Source organism: Ixodes scapularis, unplaced genomic scaffold (assembly GCF_016920785.2).
Source record: "Ixodes scapularis isolate PalLabHiFi unplaced genomic scaffold, ASM1692078v2 PGA_scaffold3__209_contigs__length_174095766, whole genome shotgun sequence".
Taxonomy (NCBI): Eukaryota; Metazoa; Arthropoda; class Arachnida; order Ixodida; family Ixodidae; genus Ixodes; species Ixodes scapularis.
The window spans coordinates 31,954,881-31,979,024 of record NW_024609868.1 but is presented as its reverse complement, the minus strand read 5'-3'; the positions used below and the strand labels follow the sequence as shown (position 1 = coordinate 31,979,024).

Here is a 24,144-nt window from a genome sequence, read left to right as displayed (position 1 = left end):
GTGATTCGTGTGTCCCGTTTACCCCATCTTTTATCTGTCTGCTGGTGCGCGCCAGTGCCAATATTTTTTTTTTTTTTTTGAGATGTTGGTTTTTGTAAAGCGGCGGCGATGTCGGTTTCCGTAAAGCGGCGGCGCTGTTCCGTCAGTTGCTGCAAGCCTAGTGATCGCGATGCCGAGTGTATCAGCAGCCATGCTGTCCCAGATCATTTGAGAGCTACTTGGCTGGAGGCAATCGGGGGTTCGTCTAGCGACACAGTTCTTCGGGTATGCTCGCGACATTTCGCTCCGGATGCTTTCAAGACGCGCACAAAGGTCACGGGACGTCTGCAACTGAGACGCGGGGCGATCCCTACGCTGTTCTTACCGACGGCAACAGCAGCAAGTGCAACATCATTGGTAAGTGACTCAGTCAAACTTCATTGTCTACTTCGCTATGATAGAGCTTCTAGTATTACATTGTCGCTTTTTCAAACTGTTGTGCGTGCAACTGCAAATCGTTGTAACGCTCCTAACTGAGGTTCACTGCGTAACTTTTACATAAGGTAGAAGTTGCAAACACAGCTTACCATCAGTGGCCTTCTGTGGCAACCAGATTCTCCACTAAACGAAATATCAATAATACATCAATACATCTTCTTTTATATGTATTCCAACCAGCTGCCAAGGGGATCAAAACTGAAAAGGCTAGCAGCTGCGTCTAGCAGTGACAGCCCTGCTGGAGGCTCCATTTCAGTGAGTTTTCTACCGCTTCCCAGTGTGCAATGTATATTGGGTGCAAGCTGCATGTTCTACAACAATTATCTTGCGCGCAGCAACCGGCAGAAGCGTGGCAAGGGCAAGCGGCTGCACATGGATCCTGCGATGCTAGTCAAGGAGCTGGACCAGATGTACGAAGCCTTTGTACCGTTCTGGTGACATTTTTTACTGTGGCCATTCAACCCTTTCATTGATTTTGAGAGCAGATTTTTATATGCATCAGGCACACAGACAGCAGCTGCAAATGTTTACTTTTCTGTAGGTTGCTCAACTTCTCAGCTGACCCAAATAGAGTTGACTCTGTGTGCAGGAGCATTATATTGCACTCAGCCTCCCTTGCATTGTGTTGTAGGCTTACTGCTCCCGGTGTTCTGCCCCTCGTGCAACCGTTGGCACACAGACGGACACTACAGGAATTGGCACCGTAGATCGTGTGACACCAGTGTGTGAGTATGACAGAGTATTTAATTAACTTAATTATTTTGGCAATGCATCAGCATGTTGACAGCCTTTTCTGTAGACTTCATACTAAGCTTGCAATATGTATTGCATCTCTAGCGTCATCGGTCGACCAAGGGTGCACCGCCGCTGTGCTCGCACCACAACCAGATGCAGGGTCCCCAGGAGCGCCCAGACCAGTCGAACCTGCCACAGCTACCAAGGCTCGGGTGCTGTTGCCAGTCCCCGGCACGACAGGCGCTACAGGAACGGCCACTGTTGACCCTCTGACACCAGTGTGTGAGTATGACAGAGTATTTAATTAACTTAATTATTTTGGCAATGCATCAGCATGTTGACAGTCTTTTCTGTAGACTTCATACTAAGCTTGGATTATGTATTGCATCTCTAGTATCATCGGTCGACCAAGGGTGCAACGCCGCTGTGCTCGCACAACAACCAGATGCAGGGTCCCCAGGAGTGCCCAGACCAGTCGAACCTGCCACAGCTACCAAGGCTCGGCTGCCATCGCCAATCCCCAGCACGGCCCCCGGCTTCGGAGCCCCGGACGAGCCCACCAGTGAAGTCGCTAACCGTCGCAGCTCCACACCCAAACCATCTGAGGACGACCAAAGTGCAGAGCAGGTAAGTTCTGGCGATGAGCCGAATATGCCTTGGTACGCAGAGAACAACGATGGGCTGGAGGACATGCCAGATGACTCCGGTGACTCGGACAGTGAAACGAGTTCCGACATGGAAGAGGGCTCAGACCTCTGCTTCCAAGCTGCGAGCGACGTGGGCCTGGGTGAGGAGTTCCGCATGACTCGTACAATGCGAGAAGAGGCTACTTCACCGGAGGTGTTTACACAGAAATTTGTTTAAAGAAGGCTAAGCATCCAGGTTACTTTGCTGGTGTGACTGGTCTGAGATGATAGCTGGGCAAAAATTTAGCATTGGAAAAAAAATCTGTCAGAAGACCACTGTCTCAGCAGTGTTTCCCATACTAATGCTATGCCAGCTCCTAATCACTTCAAATATCCTTACATTGAAGACGATGACACGGAGGACGAGTATGATGCGCCTGGTGAACCCGACAGCTCCTATGTGCTCCCTGCAAATGAGAGCTTCCTGAGATAACAGTTTTCAAAACATTCCAGTGTGTATTAAAGTTGAATTTACATTTCTAGTGATCAACAGGACCGTGAAGAGGTGCCACTCCAGAAAGAGGGCAAGTACATTGTTTTTGAGGGGCAGCTCCTGGAGCTCTTCCGGGTGTGCCACACGTGTCTTGCCCTTTGCCGCAACACCACTGTAGTGAAAGGCAGTCTGCTGACAGTGACAAGCACCTGTGAGAACAAGCACACGAGAAAGTGGAGGAGTCAACCGATGCTGGGGGGCAAAGGAGCAGGAAATGTTCTCTTTTGTGCCGGCATTCTCTTTTCAGGTGCCCAGGTAGCGACTACCTTCAGGGTGCTCGAGTCACTTAACATTGCGATGATCACGGAGCGCATGTACTACTACTACCAGAGTGGTTACGGCTGCCTGTGGTGAAGCAGGTCAGCTAGTACTGAAAGCGGTTCTGAAAATGAAATGACAGTCTTACCCACTTAAATGCCATTATTGCTTGCCAGGTGTACGAACGACGCAACAGCGAGCTCTTGGAAGAACTACGAGGCAAGAACCTTGACCTGGCTGGCGATGGCCGCTGCGACTCTCCGGGGTTCTGCGCCAAGTACTGCACATACACCTTCCATGAGGCGAGCACCAAGAAGCTGATCCACATTGAGCAAGTGCAAGTTCGTGAGGTAAGATTTACTAACCGAGGCAAAAGTGGTTACTGTAGGACTGATATATCTCTTATTTACAATCCCTCATCTTTTGTTAAATTGTATAGTTTAAATGTATTTTGTCAGTGCAATGAGCATTCATGGGTGAACCAAAGAGAGTATTAGACACGACAGACCTTCTGTCTTTGCCGGTTGATGCAGCTGACAACAACAGATATGGCATTGACAGCGACTGCTGAACCATTAAATGTATACATATTGTAATCAGACAGCTGAAGTGCCCTCGAGCAACGCCATGGAGAAGGTGGCCTTCCTCCGCGGCCTTGCCAAGCTCAAGGATCAAGGCTTCACCATTGCCTCTTTCATGTCAGGTATATAAAATTTACCAGAAGAATTTAGAATCTGCCTATGCTTTTGGGCTCTCTACCACGCAATCCCTCTTCTGCAGTCCGTCACCCAGGTGTGGAGTGCCACATGAGGACCATGGAGAGTGGCACAAAGCGCTACTTCGACACGTGGCACATCTCCAAAGGTTTGTTGTGCACATTGTTGTTTGCCTACTGTGTTCCTACATGCTGTGGATAACAGATGCCCCCTTTCCAAGGCGTGAAGAAGAAGCTCCTCGCAGCAAGCCGGAGTGGCCCTTGCAAGGATCTGGAGGTGTGGGTGCAGCCGGTAAACAACCACCTGTACCACTCTGCTGCACTGGGTGAAGGAGATGGCCCACTCATGGTAAGCATCTGGATGAGCCTCCTCAACCACGTGGTCAACAAGCATGACGGCCACGACGGACCCTACCACGAGTGCCTGCACCAGCCGCTCTCCGATCGCGCTTGGCTAGCTGTCGGTGAGTTTACTATTTTGTTCATTGTTGACCATAGCCGTGCTGCGATTCTGATGTGGTGGGGTGAGGGGAGGGAGAATGGACATGCCTTGATGATGTCACATAGCTGTATATGTACACTGCAGAACACAGTAAGCACAAACATGGCATCCGCGCTTTTCCATGTTTTCCTCAAACAGGGTATTGAAAAGCGGTCAGTTTTGCTGCCTAACTTAGAGCCCCTATTGAGCAGCTTTCGCTTTACTATTAGTTCCTATGACAACCTTTCAGGTCTGAGAAAAGCCGGCAACAACTTGTTCGGGTTAACACTGTCACACTCTCTACATTTTTCAGGTACACCAGCTTACGAAAAGCTCAGGAGTATCGTTGCAAGCCCGCGGCTTCTCAAGGATATTCAGCACCTGTCCCCCGGAACTCAGACGTACTACGTGGAAGCCTTCAACAGCCTGCTGCTAGGGTTCGCCTCCAAATCTCGGGTTTTTTCACCAGAAGCGATGGAAGCAAGGTAAAGCTAAACTGGCCTAATGGTTCCTTCCTCTATTCAGTTGACCATTTCTCAAAAAAATTTGCTATAGGATATTGTCACAAAATCTTCCTTATCAAATGTGAACAAAAAATTTCGAAAGCGTTAGGTGGGAGACGACGAAGTGCTAGAAGAGGGCACACAGCACTTGCTTTCAGTTCCTGACCAACCGAGCACGGCTGGACTTCCCTTGTGTATACGAATACATTTTATAGGAAGTTCGTTACGAAGGGCAGAACAATGTATGGCCGTATAAAAGTATCGCAACCGGCGGCGTAGATTCACCGAGCTCTCTATTTTGCGTGTGCCGACGACGTTTTTTGTCGCCTTTTATAACAGATCCTTGCAAGGGCCACTCCGGCTTGCTGCGAGGAGCTTCTTCTTCACGCCTTGGAAAGGGGGCATCTGTTATCCACAGCATGTAGGAACACAGTAGGCAAACAACAATGTGCACAACAAACCTTTGGAGATGTGCCACGTGTCGAAGTAGCGCTTTGTGCCACTCTCCATGGTCCTCATGTGGCACTCCACACCTGGGTGACGGTCTGCAGAAGAGGGATTGCGTGGTAGAGAGCCCAAAAGCATAGGCAGATTCTAAATTCTTCTGGTAAATTTTATATACCTGACATGAAAGAGGCAATGGTGAAGCCTTGATACTTGAGCTTGGCAAGGCCGCGGAGGAAGGCCACCTTCTCCATGGCGTTGCTCGAGGGCACTTTGCCTTTGCACCGCCAAGCGAAGGGCTCGATTGCATTGCATTTCTTCGAGCAGCAGCACTGATATGTACAGTCACCCGCTTTTTCTTCAACGACCTTGTCAAGGCTTCTTCAATACCGGCGTCAAATAGAAGCGATCGTGCTCGCCATCGCCTGCTTCCAGTTTATTCGGAGACCGTCTGGCACAGGGGAGGAAGCAGAAACTGTGCAGAAGCAGGTTTGGAGCCGCGGGTTTTTTTGCCGTTCAGTAGGTTCAGTAGGACTCCGACTCGAGTCACTCCGTTCGGAGGCAATGGAGGCGCTACTGAACGCGCCCAATGCTGTAAAGCTTGCAGTGCAGTGTATTGAAGATGGCTTGCTTGGGAAGTTGCTAGTAAAATATCTGAAATAATGCCAACGTGCCCTCGGCTCCCTGAGGCCCCACGACCCCCACTTTGCGCACTTCTGCTGTTGTGCATTGCTTGTAATTGGGAGGGCAAGCCTGAGCAGAGCAAGGTCAAAAGTTCCGTTGGTTGTTTTCAAGCCAGCACCCTGTAAACAAGGCTTCATAATTTATCATCAAGTTTGGACTAGCTTTTCGATTTTGAATGTGCTACTCCATTTAGTGTATGAAATTCGTGCCCTGTTGAAACCTTATACTCTTGCGTTAATTCGGCCCCATGCTGTGTCTGTATTGTATGACCTTGGTGGCTGTGCTTCATTTCAACGAAAATGTCGGGCGTGAGCAAGCCACTACCAGGGAAGGGGAGCTTTGCTTCAAGATCGCAACACCCAGATCACGGAAGGGCCACTCAACGGCACGCCCGAAGCCAGCCGACGCAAATTTTTGTATGTTATTGTGGAAACATTGGGTGACAAAACCGTGACACGAGATATCGACTTGCAGAGTACCGTGATGAGCTCCTGGACGAGTTAAGGGTCTGCCTGGGGAAATGGCCCACCTTGAAGGAGGCCGTCGCTGCGAATCCGCCGGACCATCCGCCGCCCATGTGTGCCAGCTATCCAAGGCCCTCCAAGAGCGAGCTGATCGTGGCAAGACGAACCCGGTTTGCCTCTCATGCCGGGTATGTTTACACGAGTAGTGAACATTTCTGGTAGCGTGGCTGCTTGATTAACAGGAAAGATATAACAAAAGCGTAGCCCCCTCTTCATCGAAGTGAAGGCACAGATGATTGTTTTGTGTTTTAATGCGAAAACATTAACTGGTCTCATGGAGCGAGCTGACCGAAACGCAAAAACGGCTCCTAGTTTCTGCCGCGACCCCAATAAGAGCGATTCGCCTTCGGTTCCATTGACTGGCGTGCGTCGACGGAGCTCCCATTGGCCGCTGCGGCCTCCGAGTTCCCGAAGCGCGCGCGCGCTAGTACGTGATAGAAGTCCGGCGCGAGGAACGAGCCGTACGCCATGTTTGAACAAAAGCCCAGCAAGAAGATGACAATGTTTATTAGGATGGCGTAATGTGCGAAACTGTACAAGAAAGACTAAGATCGAGTTTTTTCAGTACGCAGCAGACGACAAAGGGAGCGGCTTGCATGCTTTCGCATTTACAACTCGTAAGAAATGCTTAGGTGTACCTCGAGTTTTTTGCCTTCCACAATAGTCGGTGACTGCTGGCTATCGTGTGGTGTAGCTCACACTGAAATTTGCACTGCAGATCATCTCAGAAGCTCATCTGAACCACCTACGGCACTCTCTTCACTGCAACCAGTTACTTGTTTATGGCATAAGGTATGCTACGGATGAAGCAGATTTTCTTTTTCCTGCATGGTGCATGAGTGTATACATGCCTTGCACGTACGTCACATGATGACGTCAAACACCGGTGTCTACCATGCTGGTGGTTGACTCGACGGCCCTTCGCAGCGGGAGCAATGGTAAACTGCGCTGCGCTCGGGCTGTAGCAATTACCCCGTATCCCGATGGTCGTCCGATCGTTTCGTCGGCATGCCCCGCGAGACAGAGTAGCCGTCAAGTTAGAGAAAGTACGAGCGGCAGGAAAGGGATGCGGCCGCGGATTATCGAGTTTGCGGGACGCATTTCATAGCGGCGAACGACGGCACTTTTCAACCGTTGTTTACGTTCGCGCACGCCTTTGCATCGGCTTTTGCTCGTTCGTGGTGTGTATGGCCTTTGACCTTCGTTGCATAATGCCATTTTCACGCTTCGAGCGCACCGGGGCTCCCGCCCGAATCCGGGCGAGTGTCGCGCCGCGAGCCCGGCCCGACGGCGATCGGTCGGCGGCGGCCCACGTGTGCAAGCTCGCCCAGCCGCCGCCGCCGGGTCATCGATTTGTGCCGTCCGCGAGACGGTAACCTTTGCAAGGAGCGAAAGTATGCAGAGGAGCCGGTTAGGATAACATCATAATATAAGCCCTGAGAGACGATGAGAGTTTCTTGTCCGTTATTTGATTTATCCTTTTCTCGGGGTTAAGGTTATGACGGTAACATTGCGTTGTTTACCAATATTTCGCAAAATCATAACAATTTTTCTACAAGCGACTCCTAGAGCCACTCGTCAAATAATGAAGCGTGTAGTTAAGCTGTGTTCTTTTCTTGGCGACACGGCAGCCCTTCGCGTCAAAACTTCGTCGGCGGCATTTCGAAACGTTTTGCTCGTAGGGCAATCGCACAAATGCCGAAAAATTCCGCACGTACTGGATAAACGTCATCATCGTAAGCTCAGCACGTTTTTCTAAGTTCACGGTACCTTTGTTGAAAATGTGGTGTATTTTAGCGCATGTCTGGACCGATAGCGGCATCCTACGCCTTGGTAAGCGCATCCGCAGGGTGTGAAGTCAACCACCAGTATGGTGCGGGGTCCCGTCCTTCCCTAGATGTTCCCTAGCGCGACGTCACTTGCAAGGCATGTATTGTCTGTCTGTGTAACCTGTTTTCACTGAAGCGACCCAACTTTGCAAGGCAAGGTTTGTAGCATGCCTTTTTTTGGTGTCACTGTCAGTCGTATTTATTTGAATAATTTGTTGCATTGTTGCTTTCTTTACAGCAGAGGTAAGTTCTTGTTTGCTGCCGTTGTGTGCCTTTTTTATGTCGCAGGCAGACGCCAGGTTCACAAGAGGGCTCTCCTCCCCGCTGCCAGCCGTTAGTCACTGGCCATGAGGTAGGGAAGATAACGAAGCATATTTTTTATCCCTGCAAGCTGCAGGTGCACGCTCGGAACCTGAACATTCCCTTGGAGCTCAAAGGCGGCCAGTCTCTTCAGCATGCAGTGTTGTCTCGCTTTCTGTCTAGTCACCTTTATTCGAATAATTTGTTGCATTGTTGCTGTCTTTACAGCAGAGGTAAGTTCTTGTTTGCTGCCGTTGTGTGCCTTTTTTTATGTCGCAGGCAGACCCCAGGTTCACAAGAGGGCTCTCCTCCCCGCTGCCAGCCGTTAGTCACTGGCCATGAGGTAGGGAAGATAACAAAGCATATTTTTTATCCCCTCAAGCTGCAGGTGCACGCTCGGAACCTGAACGTTCCCTTGGAGCTCAAAGGCGGCCAGTCTTTTAGCATTGCATTGTTGCCTCGCTTTCTGTCTAGTCACGTTTATTCGAATAATTTGTTGCATTGTTGCTTTCTTTACAGCAGAGGTAAGTTCTTGTTTGCTGCCAGTGTGTGCCTTTTTTTATGTCGCAGGCAGACCCCAAGTTCACAGGGGGTTCTCTCTACGATTACTTTTCTTCCATGCACATAAGCTGCATGCGACTGATTATTTGTATGTTTTTGTGCCTGCCCTTGTTTTGTCTCTAGTTTGAGTGGCTATACTATGCATGTTCTCACATCCCCAACATCCCCCCCCCCCCCCCCCAAAAAAAAAAAAAAACCCTCCCAGTGCCAGTGATGAAACAATAGACCACTATGCAATGGAGCCTACAATGCAGAGGCCAATATTCTGAGGCTTTACTAAAACAACCTCCCTTTTTTATATACTAAACACCCCTTCCCCAGCATATATGTAAAACATTTTCATTTTGATAATAAAGAATACGTCACAAAACGATCAGCTTGCAACTTCTTTTATTTCTATAGGCCTCAGCACAGCAACACTGCATTCCTGTTGCGTAAAATACACCAGTTCACTCTGAAGGTACAGTAACATGACTGGAGTACAAGTCCAGCGGAAGGCACCGATGGCATGCAGGCACAGTAGCAGCTTCTTTGTTGCGGGCTTAGTGGAGGGAGAAATGCGGTCTATAAACCGTGCTTAGGGGGGAGGCAAACCTTCATGGGGGTTTGATGACTTGCTAGTGCAGTAAAAGTTTAAAAATTAACTGTGGCTAGCCCTAGCGAAAATTGCAATAAAGGTTTTTATCTGTAATCGGTGTATTGGGTTATGGTCCAGTAGGAATAGGTCGTCCAGTAGATCCTAGCGGAACCAACGCGGAAAGAAAGTCGCCTGCTTCTTGGGCATGAGTTGCGGTGACGTGAGGACGGCGCCGAGCTCAGATTGGCTTTGTCAGAAAGAACAGTGGGTAGACCTCAATGCTAGATGCTTAGAGGTCTACCCACTATTTTCTTCAATAAGCCAACAAGTTCTCGGTGCACTGACATTATAACTCCCTGTGTGCATGAAGCAGAAGAGCTTGTGCTCTGTATACGTTTACAGAGCGGGATACGCAAACCCCCGATATACTTCAGACGGATAGGCAGTTCGGATGGCTTGGATGACACAGGAGGGCAGGACTTTCCTGTTGCCTTTGCCAAGCCGCTGCCATATCCACCTGGAGAACTGACGGTATGCCACATACCTGTATTTCCCGTTGGAAGGAAGAGAAGTATGCATGCATAAAATTGTCACAAAATTACGCGATCTCGGGGAGAATTAGTCAACTGAATATCAACCAGCAGATTAGACTAGGCCGAACTTGCAGATAAAAACATTCATGCAGGCCTTACTTATGGGCCGTTTTCTGCCTGAGGAGTTCCCCGTCGTGCAGCTCCATTGCCCTCATGGCTTAAGCAATCTGGAGGACGACGGGGTTCAGGATGGCACCAAAAAAGTCTTTGTGGCGCGTGATGCACTTGTTGCCGGCCTTGGCGGTGACCTGGCTGACCTCTTGACAGCACAGGCACTCTCGCGTCGTGGGCATCACAACGCAGTGGCCGCAACTGCACCTTGTAGCATACAATATCGTGCCAGTCAATACCAGCATAACAGATTTATCGCCACCCTCGCCAGTTACGGTATCCAAAGGGACAGTTAGTGGCTGATTAGTGAAGGCACGCGACACCGCACTCACCGTTTAATAAAAAATATCAGTTACCACTGCGTGTCCTTGCGGCGGCTTGAAGGGTCGTGCGGCTCGGACGAGCTTGTCGAGGCACCCGCTTCGCCGCCTTCCGCGGCAGATTCTTCGCGCGCGGTTGTCTCGCGGCGATCGGCGCGGACGCCTTCCGGCTGGCGAGGCGTGTCCTCGTACGGGCGAAGGCCCAATTCCTGGCAGCGTTGAAGCAACCGACGCTTCAGGTCAGGGTCCATTGCGACGACTATGTACTGTCTTGTCTGCACGACCACGGCACCACGGTGACCACGGTACGTTCACGGTACGACGTGGTACGGCGTGCGACCGGCAGATACAGGAAGTAGCAATGGCTCTCGTACGGGGCGCAGCCAAGCAGCCAAGCCGATCCACTACGAAGGGGCGGGGAGTACCTCTCCTCCACGTGCCCGAAATGCCGAGAGAGAAGAGAAGTGGAGAGGAGGTGACTACCGACTAAATTGCGTCTGGCGCAGCCAATATTGCTCTAAAATTTTTTTTTTTTCGCGTAAAATTCATTTTTTGACACGCGTGTCCCAACCAGACTGTTTAAAAAAAAAACTTTTTTTTTCTTTTCAGGGGCCCTTTAAAGGGGTATACACACGAAGGAGAACTCCGCGGACGGATGTCGTGACGTCAACGTCCCGGGAAACTCCGTCCCCGGCTCCGCCGCGTGCACCTGCGGAGCTTTCGTGCTGTCAGCACAAAGCCTCCGCGCCTCCCCCACGGAGGAGAACGCGCCGCGAGGCGTCAAAAAGGGATGACGTATGTCTCACGTGATGGGCGATCCGTGGAGGAACGTGGCGGATTTCCAAGCATCCTTCTGCGTTTCTCCCGTTGTACCGCTCGTTATGCATGCCCCAGTTAGAGTTTGCCTCAGTTGTGTGAAACGGAATCTCTAAAACTAACTCATCGAAAATCGGACAAGTTCAGAGAAAGTTTATTTCCATCCTTAAACATCGCTACCTCGTGAAGGGTGTTCATTGTTCAACTTTTGACGCAAGGTTAGAGCGTGTTGAGTTGCTAAGCCTGCACCGGCGTCGGCAGAAGGCGAACCTTTTGTTTTTGTTTAAAACATTGCATGGTTCGGTTAATTCACTAAGCCTCTTGTCTGAAGCGTGTGTTAAGGTTCCAAGTCTGTTTACTCGGAATCAATCATCATTTTAAATTTCGAAAACTTTTAGTCTTTTAAGCCCAAATATTAGACTGACTGAGTGTTATAACCAGTACTCTGAGAAACTAGATATTTTTAACTCGTGCTACGAGGCATTTGTTATTTCTATTGAAGGCCTGTCCGGAGGGTGAATAATGATTGTGGTTCACTTTAAGATTGATTTCGGAGAGCATAGACATTGTTGAGTCTGTGCTTGTGGTACTGCTTTGTATATTATTTGTTTTGAGTGCCTCTCAAACTTGTGTTTGCATTACAGCAATTTCTCATCATTGTACACAAACCTACAAATTGTATTTTGTTATCATTCCGCTCAGTGTATGTCGTGTATGATTATATGCAGCTACTGTAAAGTGCATTGCTCTTCTGTATTTGTGTGTTATATCTATTCATTTCCATCCAGTGGGCCAGTACCAAAACCGCAAGGTTGCACTATAATAAAGATTAATTGATTGATTGATTAGTATTATTACTATAAAATACAGCATTTTGTAAACATTGTTTCATACGTTCTTCATTCTCAAATCTGCCTTAGTAAAATCGACGTGGCGCACGAAAGCGAAAATCAAAGACGAAGTAGAACCAACTTTCCCGTATTTCACCCTAATAAAAGTTTCTACACGCGCCTCTTACACTGAGGAAAAGGCGCTGCGATTATAGTGACGCTTTACAAGCTGTCCACCGGATAGCACTTTTATGGAAACGAGTCTATATATAACCTAATGAGCAGTCTCCGTAAGGCTCTTGTGTATACTTTACGCCATACGTGAGTCTTTTTTTTTTCTTTACCAGCGATTTGTGTTTAACAGACGAACGAAAGCGAAAAGAAATGAGCACTCGGGAGCAAGAACCAGGAAGAAAAACATACCTCGATGATAAGGCTTGCAGCTACAGAAATGAAACCGCGACCTTCATTCTTAAGGCTGAAGGCTACTCCCTCTGCTACCGACACTGGAAGGCACCTGAGGAAAAGCAAGGCGTAACGAGTTTAGAGCCTTTGTTTTTTCTAATGTTACGCAGTGAATTAGATAATAGGATAAGCTGACAAAAAAGCCGAAGAACGAGTTACAAAAGAAAGAATTGTGGGTAAAATAGGCCACGCCCCGCGTTTTTTAAGCTCTTAGCGACTAGAGTGTCTTTCTCTCTTACAAATTCACAAAGACACAGGGAACTTTTGAAGCCGTAAGCACCATTATTCCCAAGGGGCGGATGCTCTTCATCTTGGTGAATTTCGTCTTGATTAAAATATCACGCGTAAGCCTAATCAGGAAGCATAACGTGGCATATTTTAAGGCAATTGACAAGCTTCTAATTTTTTATTCCTTCCTTTCTTTTTTTTTTTTTTTGTTAAAAGAGTCGCCACGCAGTGCTTCTTATATATATATTACTTTTTTTTGCCGTCAAGAAAGGGAAGAGGAAATACTTAAAATGGCACGCTGTTTTTTGTCGACTGACAGTTATCAGACGTGTTGCAGCGAAAGAGACACCAATGGCCGAGAAGAAATCAGAAACATTAACATAGCATATTTTAAGACAATTGACAGGCCTCTTATTGTGCCTATATATATATATATATATATATTTAACGAGTCGCCCGTGGTGGTTTTTTTTTTTTTTTTTTTTTTTGCAATGTATTTATTTTACTTTTTTAGCCTTTGAGAAAGGGAGGAAGAAATGCCTCGAAGGATACGTCATTTTTGTCGACTAATAACTTAGAGACGCTCCAGCAATTCTTTTTTAAACGGGTCACCACGTGCTGCTATTTCTCTATATACTAGTTTTACTTTTTGTACACTTCGAGATAGGAAAGAAAAAATACCTAGAAGGGTACATTGCTTTTTGTCGACTAATTACTACCAGACGTGTTCCAGCACTTCTCTTTTTTTTTTAAATGGGTGGCCACGTACTTTCTTTCCTTTATATAGTTATTTTACATCTTGACGGGTTTTCGTCACTTTTTTGATAAAGTTTGTTTCATTCCATAAAACGTTTTCGGGCTAGGAAGCCCTGTGCAACTAAGTGAACTGTCTTGAGTGGTGTTTCCTAATTCACGAATCTTGGGATGCCGTCCAAAATGCCAGAGAGCCGTGAGACTTTCGCGATATATTCCCAGCAAACTGTAAATAGTATCTGTTAGACGATTTAAAAACATCCTTCTTGGTTTATATTGGCTCTCCCAGACCCAGGAGTATCCTACAGTAACCAAATGACGTTTCTCGGACATCCCAAGTGCCATCTAAAACACGACATTGGCACTTTCCATGACATCCACAAGATGCATCTGTGTTGTTATTTGTAAGATATTTTTTTAATATTTGAGCAAGCTCTTTCCGCTCACCTAGGCACTCGGACTATTTTTAGTGCATGCCACACAGCAATATGTATTATGTGACATCATGAAACAGAAAAAAATCAAAAGTCTCACATCCCTTTGCTTCACACATACGTACAAATATCGTAAATACACTTGACATACAACACCTCACATTCAATTAATGGTAACCATACCCAGATACAACAACATACAAAAGCAAAACAAGATTCACCCACTCGGGTGCCACACTGTCATCATATTCTTGTCGGGTCCCCATCACATCAAACAATTAGATCAGTTGGAAAAAATCGCAGTGGATAAAAATAGATACCGCAGTACAGTGGCGTATTCAAAGGGGAGGCTGGCCGCTGGGGCTTCAGCACTCCCCCCCCTCCTCCCCCCCGCCCCCGAAATCCAGCCAACCCTACATTATACAGATGCATTTTAAATTGACCTAACCCCCTCCCCACTCCCCCCTCCGCACCCAAAGCTATGAATATCCCAGCTACATCAACCCCCCTCCCCCCAACTTTCCACCCCCAAAAAAATTCCTGGCTACGCCACTGCCACAGCAGGTGACAGGTTATAATTACGAGAAAACGAAGCCGCGTCGTGCTCTCTCGATGAAATATGAACAACACCGCACTGCCGGCAGTTAGCAGACCGGATCAGCGACTGCCAATATCTGCAGCGGCTCAAGATCACCCCCCCCCCCCCCAAAAAAAAAAAAAAAAAGCCGGAATACCTATGCAAACTTTGTTTATTTCATCACGCGTAAAAACAAAAGAAACAAAAAAATATCTAAATTACAATTTCTAAGAGCATACCCCTGCTGATTGCTCTGAAGAATTTTTTAGTACAATAGCGCGAACATTGACTATGACGGGATAATTTTCTCAACGTTTGCACGAATATTTCCAGACAATTGCACGTTACCCCTAAAAAGTAACTAAATACCGTTACTCGTTACTCGTTCAAAAAGTAACTAAATACGTAAAGGTCCGTTCACACACTTGAGCTTGACTCGGACCGACTAAAAGAAGACCGGTTTTTAAGCCTTTTGTGGCGGCTTAAGCCCAGTTTACACACTTGCAACCAAGCACGACCGAGAGAGACGAGACCTGTTGAAACCTCTTAAAATTTCTCAGGACGAGAGAACACACTGGCACGCTGTCGCCATCTATGCGCTGACCCGGGAACTGCGTTTCATAAGAGCGAAGGGTTTGCGGGATTTCCGAAGTCAAATGTGCGTAATACCTATGGGAAAGGCTCGTTTAAAACGTCGTAAAAAGGTTTTCGAGCCAAGAAAGAAAGGATAATGCGCGAGAGAAAAAGAAAATATCCCAAACTGCCAAGTTTATACTGCTACCGAACAGATGGCACAAGTGTGTCCTCTCGTCGTATAAGATATTAGGAGGTAACAAGACACCCGGTTCTAAGAGGTCGCAAGTGTGTGAACGGGCTTTTACAATCGGCTGCATTGCTTCGCAGACGGTCGCAAGCCGTCCTAAGATGCTTAAAAACCGGTCATGTCTCAGTCGGTCGGAGTCAAACGCCAGTGTGTTAACGGGCCTTTACTCGTTACCGATTTACCAAAGGAACGTGTTGCTTGACCTCAAAAGTAACAGTTATTTTTTTTCCGTACTTTCACCACCTAATGCACAACTGCTTTTGATTTATTATTTATTTTATTTTCACTGGTCGTTGCTCCTGAGAGTGGCTGCCTCTCAGCATTTTCATCAATTATGTTCCCCTCTTCCTAGAGAATGCATATATCGCGACACTGATGAGTTGTTCCACTCACGCGCTCGAAGGAACGGCAGTGTTGTGCTTCAAAAAGAGCCTGGTGAATCTCAGACTACTCTCTTTCTTTTCTTATCTTTGCTTCTAAATTTCCAAGTTGGCAATGGGTTCTCTGCCTTCACATGTTGGCAACCTCCGGGTTTATATTCGGTCTGTAGAGGATTCTGGAGGGTTCAACCAACGAACCTTATCGTGTTCGCTGGGTAAAAGACATTCCCAGCTGTGGAGTTCGACTGACATGTTCAACGATAAACCTTGCTATATTGTCATACTGTTTAGTTGTTTTTCGGGTTGCCCATCTGCCTTTGTCGCGGTAGAGGCATACTCAGGTTAGAATTAAAACGATTATGTTTAAACGATGTTTCGCACGTTACTTCACAAAAGTAAAGAAGTACCGTCACTCGTCACTTGGCGTTAAACGTAACTAAGTACAATACTCATTCCTTTTTCCAGAAAAGTAACTAAATACGTTCCTTGTTACCGAAAGAAAAGCAACGAGGTAGAAGTAACTCGTCACGTACCATGTCTGGTATTTCGAAAGAACCTTGCCCATCGTTCTCCCACGTGAAAAAAGAAAACTGCTTGAGCTGTGCGAAGTGTGGTCGTCTGCACTGAAGCTCCGAGCTCCAGGAGAAAGGCCACGAGATTATCTTTCAGTGGATCCCCAGTCATTGTGGTATCAGGGGAAACGAAGTCGCCGATTCCCTAGCAGCGCAGGCACACAAAAACCCCGGATGTTCGCTTTCTACAGTTTCCCGTTTCTCAGACGCCCAGCTTCTAGTGAGAAGAACGAGTGGCGGACGGCACGTTCTCAGCCCGTCTCCCACGGGGGTTGGATCGCCACACTGCCGCGGTGCTCCACCGTCTGCGGACCGGAAGCGCTTTCACACCAGCTTGGATAGGCCGCTTCAGGCCTGATCTCAACCGCAATTGCTAAACCTGCCAGGAAACTGCCGACGCCGAGAACCTACTCCTACACTGCACCGACTACAATGACGAGCGTACTGCCCTCCATAACGCCTATTCCCACCTCGGACTCTCCAGCGCTAGACTGGAGGACCTTCTGCATCCGCGGGTAACGCGAGCTGTGACAGACATGGCACTAAAAAAAACGAATAACGTACATGAAGAACACGGCACTCCTAGAAATTCTTTAGGAGACCACCTGCAGTTCAACACACCAGAACAAGGCACAACTACCCAATCTACCGTTCCAGCTCATGATTACGAAATCTGCATTTCAGACACAGCTTGTTCTGCCAAGACAAGAAACGTCATTCCTTCAACGGAACGTTCGTGCCGATATTAGCCATGAAGCACAGTTACCAGCCACCGCAGCTTTAAGATATTTAGCTATTCGCCCTAAGACGGCTCCACATTAAACTTCGACAGGCTTTGCGTTCTGAGGCTTGGGTCGTCCTATGACTCGACATGCCGGCGACGGCCAGGACATCCCCCTGCATTTCGCTTCCCCCCAAACCTAATCCTCTCTCCTTCTATCCTTTCTTTTTCACCCAATCCCCTTCCCTATCAACAGTGACATGTGCACACTAAGTGCACAAGCAACGGTCGATTTTTCAAAAAAAAAATATAATAAACATCGCTTTCACTCACTCACTCCGGCTTTAGCTCGGAAATAGGAAAAGAATCTACAAGTATAAAGAAACTGCATGGACGTAAAAAGCACACGCATATGACGGATGTAGAGCAACGAACAGAAACTATATGGTCATGTCTGTTTCTAGGAGAAACTAATATATTTTGTTTGAGCTCACCGCGCATATACCAAACTCGACATTTTTAATTAACATAAAATTATATATGTTCAACTAACGAACTCCGACTGCTATTCATTTAGGGTCCAGATGAACAAGTGCGTCAACCATTAATAACGGTTCCTAAGGCGGAAATAAATTAGCATAATCAAAAGCCATCCCCGCGTTTTTTTTTTTTAGTTGGGAACAGCCAACACCAACTGAAATAAGCAAGGCCTGCGAACATATTTCTCTACCCAATAGAACGTCATCACAGTCGCATGGCGCGAACTCAGCGATAGGCTGCTTCCAAAATCCCTGCACGCAACATTGCGCATGTTTCAGTATAGGATCTAGTTGGCCATAGAGGGGAGCGGAATGGTTTCGTTTCGATTGCCCCGTTGACGAACAAGTGCATCTCAGCGCTGCATGAAAATGAAGTCGGCGCTGGCTTGCATTGTACCCTTTCATCATCGTGAGAGACCCGTTGAAACACGAACTTCCAGCGGACGTTAAAGGACCTGCCGAGGCTTAGCGAAGAATAGGAAGTACGGCCGACCGCGTCCCATGTCTTTTGTGGCGACCCGGCTATACCTCTCTAGAGACCAACATGACCCTCCCGACTTACGGATGATTTAAGAAGCTTGGGACATTAAGAATACAATGGAACAGGACGACCGGCTTAGTATGCTTCTTCCACGTGCTGTCGTAGTCCAATGTTTACCTGCGCACAAGCTCTGGCACGTCGCCAGCCCCCCCCCCCCCCCGTCCCCCCCTAAAACAAAAAGTGCCTAGCATTCTATTTGTACTGGTAGGCACCACCTACGGCCTTATACGTTAAAGGGAATTGAGATATTAGAAAATGCAAGCACTGTGTGTGGTCGTGACGGGGTGTCGCGAACGATGTTGGCAAATCGAAACCGAAATTATGTGCCGAAAGAGTTCTCAACAGGCCTTGCGCAGCACTCCGCTTAGATTGCTCCGATCTGGGAGCAGGTCTATGCGCCACGAACTGAGGGAGAGAAGGAAACGAAAGAGCGCGGGGACGTCAGAACATAGAGTTATTACAATAAACGCTAGAGGCTCAGCTGGCGCTAGTGTCTACGGGACTTCCGGTTGCAAATTGAAGCAGACAGCATGCTGTTTACATTTCCAGCCTCCCTGTGTATTCCTATGAGAAAACGCGCGTGAATTTTGTCTCTTCGCCGGAAAATAACATGAATAACTTTTATCATTTCGGTTGTACCGGATAGTTGTACCCTTATTGGTATTGTGAAAGTGTAATTGCTTTAGTTACGGCATTTTTCTTTACCACTGAACGATGTTAAACTTCGCTCTATTTTAGGCCCAAACCTCTGTTTCAAGGAAGGTATGTGAAAACGAGTGACGATTCTAAGCAAACTAACGATCCAAAGGCATGTAGAGTGTGTTGAAGGTTTGCTGGAATTTCGGTGGCGCTTATATATTGCTAATATGCCCGTACTGTCATTGGATGAAAATGACTCCGTCGTGCATCTTTACTATCGGTTAAAGAAACATTCGAACGCAAATAATAAAGCACGTGAGCTACAAAAGGTGTGTCTTTTTTTATTATTTCCTATGTCGGGCAGTTTTTATCGGGCACCTGCTCTCTGGCTCCTCCTATTTGCAAAGATTTGGAGCGTGCGGGTGATGATTTGAACCAAGAACAAGCATCTTCGCACATATTCGTGAGCAGAAAGAATGAAGCAGTGCTTATTTATTGCAAATCTGGCTATATTACGTGGCTTTCAATTTATTTTGATCGTCTGCGTGCACAAGGAGTTACTTATCCAGTGTTACTGCGTAGTTCTTGCCGTCTCTCTTGGTTTTCCACGTGTCCTTGGTTCGTTTGGGACGTATATCCCCCATGCTGGAAAGCGTCAACGCCGTGTTCGCGCTAACAGTGTCCGACAGTGCATATAAATACACGTACGAAGCGGTTTTAACACCGTTTTTTATGCTACGAATTTAAAATAAAAATGCTGTAACTGACCAATTATTTCGTCTGCGTGACTGAGAAATGTTCCAATGTGCCTAGTACGTACAGATTATTCGTGATATTTGTTCTTATAATCGAGCGCAGAGAGAAAATGCACGCGCTTTTTCCCATAGAAATGCATTACCGGAAGTCAATTTCTGACTGCTTGCTGTCTGCTTCAATATGCAACAGCACACTAGCGCCACCTGAGCCTGTAGCGTTTATTGTAATAACTCTATGCGTCAGAACGCCGAGTTCCCAATGGAATGGGAACTCGGCGTTCTGCTGAGTTCCCAAATGCCTAAATGAATCCCCTAGCGGTGGTAGCAAGAAACTGTTTTAATCGAAGGTATATGTTGGTATATGGTTTTAATATGCACGTAAGAGTGAAGTGTAGTAACCCTTCATGGTTGAAAATAGGATACACGTGATCTGTCGATCATGATCATGCAGAAAGATGTAAGAAACGAATAGGCCTCTGGAACTCTGTTTTGCTTGGACAGAGTGTAACCGCTCGGACGGCAGATTCCCGGCCCTCGGCGCTTGGCGTACGGATTATGTCGATAGTTCCGCTCGTCGCACTCTTCCACCGTGATTTTGGATGACCGTGATTGAAACATCACGTACACTATATTTTCAGTCTCCGAGAGTTACTCCGATGCACTTTCCAGGTTGGTTTCTCGCGAGCACCACTAGGGTATTATTTCTGGCTTCTGCTTGGCCACATTCGAATTGCTGAAGACGCCCTGGAACACGCCCAGCCCGCTTTCGGCCAATGGCGGCTCCTCATTTGTCTCCTATACTTCCCAAAGAATGGCCAAACTCTCCTCATAAACAGTTCTTGACGCAGGGACCCCGATTCACGCCAGCATTAAATGAACGCGTCTCGCGGGCACTAGTGAAGGCGCCTATTTTGGGGTCTCGTCTCGGGAATACTACAGCGCCCCCTGGCCGAGAGAAACAGGCCCATAGTCGCCGAAAGTTTAGAAAACGCAGGGCGTGGCTTGATCTTGTCACACTTCTTATTCCGTGAACATGAATTCTGCTTGCCGTGGTGGCAGAAGAGAAGCCAGGGCTCGGGCTTTAACCAGACAGCTAGGGAACGGGGACGATGTAGTCTACACGGACGCCTCCAAATACCAGGGAACCACCAGGGCTGTGGCGGTAGTGAAAACCAAAAAGAAGATCCTGACGAGTGTGTCTGTGGAAGTAAAAGATATGGAAGAGGTAGAAGAAGTGGCGATCGCCCTGGCCCTCGCTCTGCCAGGTAGAACCAGGGTAATCACCGACTGACAGAAAACATACCGGAGCTCCCAGTCGGGCTGGGTGTACCAAAAAATGCTGCGGGTGCTCAAAAACAAGAGACCCCCAAAGGATCCCGTAGACTTGGTATGGGTACGTGCCCACTCCGCGGCGGAGGGCAACGAAGTTGCTCACCAGCAGGCCCACGCGCTGACTTACCGGGGCACAGCCGTGGAAGAGGTGAAGAGGTGCAAGGTCAGCCCATGATAACCTACTAGGAAATAGTCACATTCTACCGCAAGGAAAGGCAAAAACTGCCGGCCCCGCATCCTAAGTTAACGCGGGAGGAATAGGCAGCGTATAGGCAAATTCAGTCGGGTTCCTTCCCCCCAACCCCGTTTGCTCAGTCGCATGTTCCCCACTCAACACGGCGGGGACTGCCCAGTGTGCCAAGAGATAGGAACCCTCCGTCAAATGGCAGGCGAGTGTAGATTCGATCAAGGACACCCACCACCCTTATCCCCCAACACCCCCACCCTTCCCCCTGTAGAACGATGGGAAAACTTGCTGCCCAGCCCCGCCCTGGAACATCAGCTTCGTTTGGCAACCAGGGGCCAGGCCGCTAAGGCAGCATATGGGATCTCGTAAAGAGAGAACCACTTCGATTCGGCACGGACCACCGCGCTGAAATGCTCAGAATAAAAGTTTATTCTCTCTCTCTCTCTCTTGTTCCGTGATTCCTTCTTCGGAGGTTTTATAGGCTAAGGCTGCATTCCCATTGGCTGCGGGTCGGTGATCAGATGACCTGAATTGGCCACTTTTCGCGTTTCTTTGGCTGTCAGTGACCGTACATACCAGTGGCGAGTTCAGTAAAGGCATATCTGTAAAGAGTTGCCTTTAGGAGGATAGAAGGAAGATCGTCGTTGTATTTGCGTTGATAGAACTGAAATGCAAACTTGTAAAAAGTTTTTTTTCTTTTACTGCAAAGAAAGCGAAAGTGTTTTATACGGGTTATAAACATTATTGGTCTTAATGTACTTACAAATGACATACTTCATTCAAAAGAGACTTGACTTCATGTAACTTGATGAGTTAGGTTTTCTTATAAATTAGGTTTTGTTTTAAACTGACACCTTCCTTAAAGCCCGACGTACAACCTCGGTTTTCTGCAGGGAAGGTGATCCTCCTAGCGCTTCTCTCTCCTAAGCTGCAAGGAGAGCAAAGTTGAGGTAAGGTGAAAAGTGGAGAGGATAAAGGGAAGGAGGACACGGGCAAAAGTGGAAAGCGGGAAATGCACGTCAAACTTGAAACATAATGTAGGCAGTTCCTTCCAACCTGGGATTTTTGTCCAGCACACCGGCGTTTTGTGAATCGTAAAAAGGTTGGGGAGCGAAGCAACGTTGTCTTTCGATTGAAATAAGACTGAAAACGCAGGCGAGCTGGTAAACATGCATAATCAAAATTAAAAACTTAGAGGCAAGGAAACAAATAGGACATACAAGCCACCGCTTCAGGGAGGGTTGTGTGTACGCCCTGTTTATTTCTTTGCTTAAAGATTTTTTATACGTTTTTTTATTCCAGATCTTTATCGCGGATTATTATTGAAACGTACCACAGATAGAAATACTAAAGAAGGTGCAGGTGAGCTTGCGAACTTTAATCTGATAATAATCCCGATACCGAAGAACAAAAAGCGGGACAACACATACACACACACGGGTCTCCGCAGGTTTATGGTGCGAATGAAGCTATACGTGCCACCGCTACAAAAAGTTTGCAGTCGGGATTCGCCTCACTCTGACACCTGTAGATGAAAATAAAATACGTAATAACTTTTTGTCTACACCAACTTAACTCTTTTACGTCTCGCCTTGGTGGTGGCGCTTCGAGCACACTTCCAGTCTGGTGTGTGGGCGGACGTTGTATGCGGGTCGGGCATTGCTGTGTTTTTTTGTTGTTGTTTTTTTTTTTTTTTTTTTTTTAAGAAACCAGCATTGTCCGACCTGTATGTTTCTTTGGAAGAAATCACGACTGGTGCCGCCCCAAAGAAGCAGGGAAGATCATATTTCACGTGTTTAATGCTTGCCCGGTTCGTCTGAGTGCGTGGATAGGTGCTGTGAAAGGAAAAACCCCACGCTGTCAGACCACATGATTGCTTGTGCGAAAAGCGCTTTGCGTTGAAGTCTCCGAGACTTGTTGGCGCCAGATTTATTTGTTTTATTCCAACATGAACTTGAGAAAATCGTCAAGTTGTCCGGACCACCCGGGGACCTCGGTCAGTGCGCTTTCGTGTTCAAACGGCCGTGTGATTGTTCAAACCGTCTGCTCTTTTTTTTAAAGTCGTCTGCTTTTTTCAAGCTATGATCTGCACTCTCAAACGACAACGGCTCGTAGACCACACAATGACGCGGTAATTGTGATAAGAGTAAGTGCAGGCTCCAAAAGAATTATAAAGTTGAAAATTGTCTGGGGCAAGTATAGCTCTGTGTATACAGTGGATACAAAAGGTATGTTGGTAATTTTTACCGGTGGTCATTTCCCTGATGTTATGCCTTATTCACTTAGTCCTATTCTCCTTGCGATTTTATCAACGTCGAGCATCGCCACTAGCTTCCACGCTTCTTTACTTTTTTTTTTTGGTACGAAAGACATCGCGACTAGAAATAGCGGGAAGAATTTAATCATGTGAATCAGGCTTTAGCGTCCATTCTGCGACGTCCACGCGGAATGAATCGCCGCATGACACATCATCTACGTGAACTGTAGCGGTGTAACGAACCTCGTTAATTTAGGAGACACCACTAAAGCAATCATACTTTGCTAGGAACGCTTAAAATCAACAATTTCAAAGAAAAAAAAAAAAGGTCACGGGAATTCACATTGATGCCGACAACACCGCATCCCAATGGTTTGTTAATTTCTGAGAGCGCCCTTCTTGCGCATAACTCATCACGCCTGCGCGGCGCCGGCGGCGTGCCACCAGGGGCGCTAAGGTTTGCTTTCAAACGTGAGTTGGCACATACGTTTTCAGCAAACTCATACCTCATAAAAGCCATTCGTTTTTGTATTTTTTAACAAGCGTCTGGCAAAGTTAAACAAAACGAAACAAAAAGCAAACACACAACGTGATGTTGTTCGCGATTCGGCGCGGCATTGTACTAATTTGTTAATAATTCCGGGGAAATCCTCTCCGGCTTCACGGACAAGTAAACACGTATCAGTGCGTAGGACGAAAGCGACAGTTAGAATTTCCTTTGTTCTTCGTGGCAAATTATAAAACAAAACATCTAGGCGTGCTCAGTAACCGCCTTTTATTACCGAGAACGTAGCCACACACACGTGTAATCAAACTCTCGTTTAAGAGATACCTCTTGTGTAGTATCGCAGCTTGTTTTGTCTTAATTGCCGGACGCTGCTCCCGCCGTCCATTTAAGACTGCTTACAGTACCTTGAGAGGTTTAATCGTCGGCGGCGGCTGGTCTTGCTTGCACGTCAGGATCATTTGAGGTGTGAAGCCGTACTGCGCGAGTCGGCCAGAGA

The 24,144-nt window shown here is 47.4% G+C and overlaps 1 long non-coding RNA gene and 1 pseudogene across 1 annotated transcript; both read left to right on the top strand.

The window, feature by feature from the left end:
- Nucleotides 1-242: 242 nt before the first annotated feature.
- LOC120849536 lies at nucleotides 243-903 on the top strand. The gene is made up of 3 exons (XR_005717950.3): nucleotides 243-396; nucleotides 658-732; nucleotides 813-903. It is a non-coding gene; the product is annotated as an uncharacterized LOC120849536 (long non-coding RNA).
- A 960-nt stretch (nucleotides 904-1,863) lies between these two features.
- LOC115313333 lies at nucleotides 1,864-16,953 on the top strand (annotated as a pseudogene).
- Nucleotides 16,954-24,144: the final 7,191 nt, after the last annotated feature.